This window comes from Schistocerca serialis, unplaced genomic scaffold (genome assembly GCF_023864345.2).
Source record: "Schistocerca serialis cubense isolate TAMUIC-IGC-003099 unplaced genomic scaffold, iqSchSeri2.2 HiC_scaffold_1051, whole genome shotgun sequence".
Classification (NCBI taxonomy): Eukaryota; Metazoa; Arthropoda; class Insecta; order Orthoptera; family Acrididae; genus Schistocerca; species Schistocerca serialis.
Genome location: NW_026047241.1, coordinates 105001 through 112500, shown reverse-complemented (window position 1 = coordinate 112500; position 7500 = coordinate 105001). Strand labels below are relative to the sequence as shown.

Here is a 7500-nt window from a genome sequence, read left to right as displayed (position 1 = left end):
GACACCGGGGCTCTGCCCAACAGACGCGAACCGAGGCCCGCGGAAGGACAGGCTGCGCACCCGGGCCGTAGGCCGGCACCCAGCGGGTCGCGACGTCCTACTAGGGGAGAAGTGCGGCCCACCGCACACCGGAACGGCCCCACCCCGCGGCGAGTGGAAAGGCAACCGGACACGACCCCGCCGCGGATTGCTCCGCGCGGGCGGCCGGCCCCATCTGCCGAGGGCGGAGGCCAGTGGCCGGATGGGCGTGAATCTCACCCGTTCGACCTTTCGGACTTCTCACGTTTACCCCAGAACGGTTTCACGTACTTTTGAACTCTCTCTTCAAAGTTCTTTTCAACTTTCCCTCACGGTACTTGTTCGCTATCGGTCTCGTGGTCATATTTAGTCTCAGATGGAGTTTACCACCCACTTGGAGCTGCACTCTCAAGCAACCCGACTCGAAGGAGAGGTCCCGCCGACGCTCGCACCGGCCGCTACGGGCCTGGCACCCTCTACGGGCCGTGGCCTCATTCAAGTTGGACTTGGGCTCGGCGCGAGGCGTCGGGGTAGTGGACCCTCCCAAACACCACATGCCACGACAGGCGGCAGCCTGCGGGGTTCGGTGCTGGACTCTTCCCTGTTCGCTCGCCGCTACTGGGGGAATCCTTGTTAGTTTCTTTTCCTCCGCTTAGTAATATGCTTAAATTCAGCGGGTAGTCTCGCCTGCTCTGAGGTCGTTGTACGAGGTGTCGCACGCCACACCGCCAGCCGGCTGTGCACGCTACCGAGTAAGTACCGGTATGCGAACCGCCAGGCGACGGGCGCGCATCGCACGTTTAAGGAGACGCGGCCGGCCCCACAGGTGGCCACGACACTCCCAGGTCTGCGAAGCGGGGCAAACGCCGCGCGCTTCAGTATACGTAGCCGACCCTCAGCCAGACGTGGCCCGGGAACGGAATCCATGGACCGCAATGTGCGTTCGAAACGTCGATGTTCATGTGTCCTGCAGTTCACATGTCGACGCGCAATTTGCTGCGTTCTTCATCGACCCACGAGCCGAGTGATCCACCGTCCTGGGTGATCTTTTCGTAGTTTCCACTATCTCTTTCAAGACAGTTGCATAGGCGGGACTGAGGCGTGTGGCGGCCCCTGTTCCAGCGTTCAGTGTCCAACGGCCTCACGGCCGATGGGCGTCGTACGGCTCCACACCGGAGCGGACAGGCACTCGGGCGAAAGTCATTCAAAACCGGCGCCAGGCGCCAGGTGCCGCAGGCCAGCCGCTCCAGCGCTTCAGCGCTCGTACCACACAACATTGCCGTTAGTTTTGAGACGAACGCGTGGTTCCGCACGCGGCGCACAGCTACTGCGAGCCGTACAGGTAGCGTGTTGCGCGACACGACACGCACATCGAAAGACATGCAGTCTAGTCGGTAATGATCCTTCCGCAGGTTCACCTACGGAAACCTTGTTACGACTTTTACTTCCTCTAAATGATCAAGTTTGGTCAATTTTCCGGTAGCATCGGCAACGACAGAGTCAATGCCGCGTACCAGTCCGAAGACCTCACTAAATCATTCAATCGGTAGTAGCGACGGGCGGTGTGTACAAAGGGCAGGGACGTAATCAACGCGAGCTTATGACTCGCGCTTACTGGGAATTCCTCGTTCATGGGGAACAATTGCAAGCCCCAATCCCTAGCACGAAGGAGGTTCAGCGGGTTACCCCGACCTTTCGGCCTAGGAAGACACGCTGATTCCTTCAGTGTAGCGCGCGTGCGGCCCAGAACATCTAAGGGCATCACAGACCTGTTATTGCTCAATCTCGTGCGGCTAGAAGCCGCCTGTCCCTCTAAGAAGAAAAGTAATCGCTGACAGCACGAAGGATGTCACGCGACTAGTTAGCAGGCTAGAGTCTCGTTCGTTATCGGAATTAACCAGACAAATCGCTCCACCAACTAAGAACGGCCATGCACCACCACCCACCGAATCAAGAAAGAGCTATCAATCTGTCAATCCTTCCGGTGTCCGGGCCTGGTGAGGTTTCCCGTGTTGAGTCAAATTAAGCCGCAGGCTCCACTCCTGGTGGTGCCCTTCCGTCAATTCCTTTAAGTTTCAGCTTTGCAACCATACTTCCCCCGGAACCCAAAAGCTTTGGTTTCCCGGAGGCTGCCCGCCGAGTCATCGGAGGAACTGCGGCGGATCGCTGGCTGGCATCGTTTATGGTTAGAACTAGGGCGGTATCTGATCGCCTTCGAACCTCTAACTTTCGTTCTTGATTAATGAAAACATACTTGGCAAATGCTTTCGCTTCTGTTCGTCTTGCGACGATCCAAGAATTTCACCTCTAACGTCGCAATACGAATGCCCCCGCCTGTCCCTATTAATCATTACCTCGGGTTCCGAAAACCAACAAAATAGAACCGAGGTCCTATTCCATTATTCCATGCACACAGTATTCAGGCGGGCTTGCCTGCTTTAAGCACTCTAATTTGTTCAAAGTAAACGTGCCGGCCCACCGAGACACTCAATAAAGAGCACCCTGGTAGGATTTCAACGGGGTCCGCCTCGGGACGCACGAGCACGCACGAGGCGGTCGCACGCCTTCGGCTCGCCCCACCGGCAGGACGTCCCACGATACATGCCAGTTAAACACCGACGGGCGGTGAACCAACAGCGTGGGACACAAATCCAACTACGAGCTTTTTAACCGCAACAACTTTAATATACGCTATTGGAGCTGGAATTACCGCGGCTGCTGGCACCAGACTTGCCCTCCAATAGATACTCGTTAAAGGATTTAAAGTGTACTCATTCCGATTACGGGGCCTCGGATGAGTCCCGTATCGTTATTTTTCGTCACTACCTCCCCGTGCCGGGAGTGGGTAATTTGCGCGCCTGCTGCCTTCCTTGGATGTGGTAGCCGTTTCTCAGGCTCCCTCTCCGGAATCGAACCCTGATTCCCCGTTACCCGTTACAACCATGGTAGGCGCAGAACCTACCATCGACAGTTGATAAGGCAGACATTTGAAAGATGCGTCGCCGGTACGAGGACCGTGCGATCAGCCCTAAGTTATTCAGAGTCACCAAGGCAAACGGACCGGACGAGCCGACCGATTGGTTTTGATCTAATAAAAGCGTCCCTTCCATCTCTGGTCGGGACTCTGTTTGCATGTATTAGCTCTAGAATTACCACAGTTATCCAAGTAACGTGGGTACGATCTAAGGAACCATAACTGATTTAATGAGCCATTCGCGGTTTCACCTTAATGCGGCTTGTACTGAGACATGCATGGCTTAATCTTTGAGACAAGCATATGACTACTGGCAGGATCAACCAGGGAGCTGCGTCAACTAGAGCTGAGCAGCCGGCCGCCCGGGAGTGTGTCCCGGGGGCCCGCGCGAACACGCAAGCGTCCGCTCAATTATTCTGCAAACAGGAGGAGGCTGAGCTCCCCTGCACAACACACCTCGAAACCCTCTCAGGTCCCGGCGGCGCGCAGCGCCGTCCTAAGTACTTGGTCGGGTTCGAGAGAGGCGCAATCGCCCGGAGTTAGGCGAGTAGACGCTTTAGGTGCGACCACCCGTGCTCCCAACTGAGCTTGCCGCTGCCGACAGAGGCCCGGGAGCGTGCTGTCGTGGCATTGCCGGCGGGAGACAACACGCGCCACCTACGGTGACCGGCAGCTCCAACGCCAGCGCCACAGAAGGACAAAAGCCCTACTTGGGTGCCGAAGCGAACTCTCCCAGCACAGCGCACGCGCCAACACGTCCGCACAGCTGCGATACAAACCACCTGCGAGAACCGCTGGGGCGACCGAGCAGCAGACGGCGTCGCGGCGCCGAGCGCCGGGCGGCGGCGCATCCTCAGCGCACAAAGTCCTCAATCGGACCAGCACACTGCAGATGGCCACCGCGCTTCGCACCGGGCCCGCGAGGACCTACTTTGGCCGCAAGGCGCCGCGAGCAGGGGGCGCCGGCGCGCAGCTGCGCCGCCTGCCGCGTCCGTCGGCCGGCGCGCCTGCCACCGGCCGCCCCCACCAGCCGGCTGTAGCGCGTGCGCCCACGCACCGCGCTGCCAGCACGCCGGGCGGCCCCCCCTCACCGGCCGGGGACGGTCCCACCCAGCCACCGCCGCGTATCGCCTCACACCCAGATCCCCTTTCACGTTCGTGGGCATGGTGGGTCCCCTTTCACGTTCGTGGGCATGGTGGGTATCCCTGAAACAACCGGTTAATAGCTCGACCGATCGTCGCCAACACTGATTCACCTCTAGCGAGAACAACCGCACCACAACGGGTTACCGGTTGTTCATTTGCGTAACGTCACCAGCAAACGTACACGTCCATCGCCATTTGCAACGAGTATTGCATGCCTGTGTCAGGTGTCACAACACACTACGTCTGCCCACATAGACGCAACAACATGTGCACGCCTAGAGAACACGTGGAAGGTAGACCCCGTACGTATGCGGTGTCCATTGCGCGAACGACTGTCAGCCCGCCTCTGCAGCATGTCGCAGATGTGGAACGCGGTGCAACATGCTATCACGGTGTGTGAGAAGAGACGACTACGTCCGAATACACGCTCCACTACATCAACAGACTGCTCATGCTGATCGCCATCCAGGGCGTCCGTTCCTCCCACACGTCTGTATGGCGTACCACACTGCAATCCAGCTCTTATAGGGAGACGACACGTAGCTGCGTGCACAATATTTGGACTGTATGGTCCGCCGTTGCTAGGCGCTGTCGTCATACGGTCACATGGGCCACGATGTATCATTCAGTACATACGGAGCAATGTGCAGTACAGTTTGTGGGTTTTGCGTACATCGGCGGACAGGTGACAGGCCGTACCACAACGTAGGCTGAGTACGTCGGCATGCGAAGGGCATTGAACATGCAAACTTCTCACCGACCAGCTTGCGAAGGCAGGGGGGAAGGGGGGGGGCATGTACGTCCTGCTGCTATCCACACTACAGTGTATAGCAGGAGCATGTGGAAAGTCAGCAACACCTGCAAGGTGTTTAACATGACGCGATACACAGGGGACCGGGCAGTGCGAGTAGCGAACTATATTGCGAGGGTTGCGGTTAGGCAACACTACACTACTTTAACGGGTTGCATAACAATTACAGAGCAGGTTCAGCGACAACGTGCGTCAGGTTAAGGCGCAATATAGTTTAGGTTACGGCGCACTTTAGGTTAGGTTAAGGCACATTATAGGTTAGGTTAAGGCACAACATGGGTTACGTTAAGGCACAACATGGGTTACGTTAAGGCACAACATGGGTTAGGTTAAGGCACAACATGGGTTAGGTTAAGGCACAACATGGGTTAGGTTAAGGCACAACATGGGTTAGGTTAAGGCACAACATGGGTTAGGTTAAGGCACAACATGGGTTAGGTTAAGGCACAACATGGGTTAGGTTAAGGCACAACATGGGTTAGGTTAAGGCACAACATGGGTTAGGTTAAGGCACAACATGGGTTAGGTTAAGGCACAACATGGGTTAGGTTAAGGCACAACATGGGTTAGGTTAAGGCACAACATGGGTTAGGTTAAGGCACAACATGGGTTAGGTTAAGGCACAACATGGGTTAGGTTAAGGCACAACATGGGTTAGGTTAAGGCACAACATGGGTTAGGTTAAGGCACAACATGGGTTAGGTTAAGGCACAACATGGGTTAGGTTAAGGCACAACATGGGTTAGGTTAAGGCACAACATGGGTTAGGTTAAGGCACAACATGGGTTAGGTTAAGGCACAACATGGGTTAGGTTAAGGCACAACATGGGTTAGGTTAAGGCACAACATGGGTTAGGTTAAGGCACAACATGGGTTAGGTTAAGGCACAACATGGGTTAGGTTAAGGCACAACACGGGTTAGGTTAAGGCACAACATGGGTTAGGTTAAGGCACAACATGGGTTAGGTTAAGGCACAACATGGGTTAGGTTAAGGCACAACATGGGTTAGGTTAAGGCACAACATGGGTTAGGTTAAGGCACAACATGGGTTAGGTTAAGGCACACCATGGGTTAGGTTAAGGCACACCATGGGTTAGGTTAAGGCACACCATGGGTTAGGTTAAGGCACAACATGGGTTAGGTTAAGGCACAACATGGGTTAGGTTAAGGCACAACATGGGTTAGGTTAAGGCACAACATGGGTTAGGTTAAGGCACAACATGGGTTAGGTTAAGGCACAACGTAGGTTAGGTTAAGGCACAACGTGGGTTAGGTTAAGGCACAACGTGGGTTAGGTTAAGGCACAACGTGGGTTAGGTTAAGGCACAACGTGGGTTAGGTTAAGGCACAACATGGGTTAGGTTAAGGCACAACATGGGTTAGGTTAAGGCACACCATGGGTTAGGTTAAGGCACAACATGGGTTAGGTTAAGGCACAACATGGGTTAGGTTAAGGCACAACATGGGTTAGGTTAAGGCACAACATGGGTTAGGTTAAGGCACAACATGGGTTAGGTTAAGGCACAACATGGGTTAGGTTAAGGCACAACATGGGTTAGGTTAAGGCACAACGTAGGTTAGGTTAAGGCACAACGTGGGTTAGGTTAAGGCACAACATGGGTTAGGTTAAGGCACAACATGGGTTAGGTTAAGGCACAACATGGGTTAGGTTAAGGCACAACATGGGTTAGGTTAAGGCACAACATGGGTTAGGTTAAGGCACAACATGGGTTAGGTTACGGCACAACATGGGTTACGTTACGGCACAACATGGGTTACGTTACGGCACAACATGGGTTACGTTACGGCACAACATGGGTTACGTTACGGCACAACATGGGTTACGTTACGGCACAACATGGGTTACGTTACGGCACAACATGGGTTACGTTACGGCACAACATGGGTTACGTTACGGCACAAATTAGGTTAGGTTACGGCACAAATTAGGTTAGGTTAAGGCACAAATTAGGTTAGGTTAAGGCACAAATTAGGTTAGGTTAAGGCACAAATTAGGTTAGGTTAAGGCACAAATTAGGTTAGGTTAAGGCACAAATTAGGTTAGGTTAAGGCACAAATTAGGTTAGGTTAAGGCACGATATAGGTTAGGTTAAGGCACGATATAGGTTAGGTTAAGGCACGATATAGGTTAGGTTAAGGCACGATATAGGTTAGGTTAAGGCACGATATAGGTTAGGTTAAGGCACGATATAGGTTAGGTTAAGGCACGATATAGGTTAGGTTAAGGCACGATATAGGTTAGGTTAAGGTACGATATAGGTTAGGTTAAGGTACGATATAGGTTAGGTTAAGGTACGATATAGGTTAGGTTAAGGTACGATATAGGTTAGGTTAAGGTACGATATAGGTTAGGTTAAGGTACGATATAGGTTAGGTTAAGGTACGATATAGGTTAGGTTAAGGTACGATATAGGTTAGGTTAAGGTACGATATAGGTTAGGTTAAGGTACGATATAGCGTAGGTTCAGATACACATTGTTGTAGGGAAAGGTGTATTGGGGGGGGGGGCGGCAGGTTCGTTGATAGTGA

The 7500-nt window shown here is 53.7% G+C and overlaps 3 non-coding genes across 3 annotated transcripts in view; all 3 read right to left on the bottom strand.

The window, feature by feature from the left end:
* LOC126430583 (large subunit ribosomal RNA) overlaps positions 1-719 on the bottom strand; it is a 4222-nt gene extending 3503 nt beyond the window's left edge. The window contains exon 1 of the ribosomal RNA XR_007577233.1: positions 1-719. This exon is cut by the window's left edge and continues 3503 nt beyond it. This is a non-coding gene — a ribosomal RNA (large subunit ribosomal RNA).
* Positions 720-907: 188 nt separating this feature from the next.
* LOC126430560 (5.8S ribosomal RNA) lies at positions 908-1062 on the bottom strand. The gene has a single exon (XR_007577212.1). It is a non-coding gene; the product is annotated as a 5.8S ribosomal RNA (ribosomal RNA).
* Positions 1063-1413: 351 nt separating this feature from the next.
* Positions 1414-3322, bottom strand: LOC126430578 (small subunit ribosomal RNA). The gene has a single exon (XR_007577228.1). It is a non-coding gene; the product is annotated as a small subunit ribosomal RNA (ribosomal RNA).
* Between the last annotated feature and the right edge of the window lie 4178 nt (positions 3323-7500).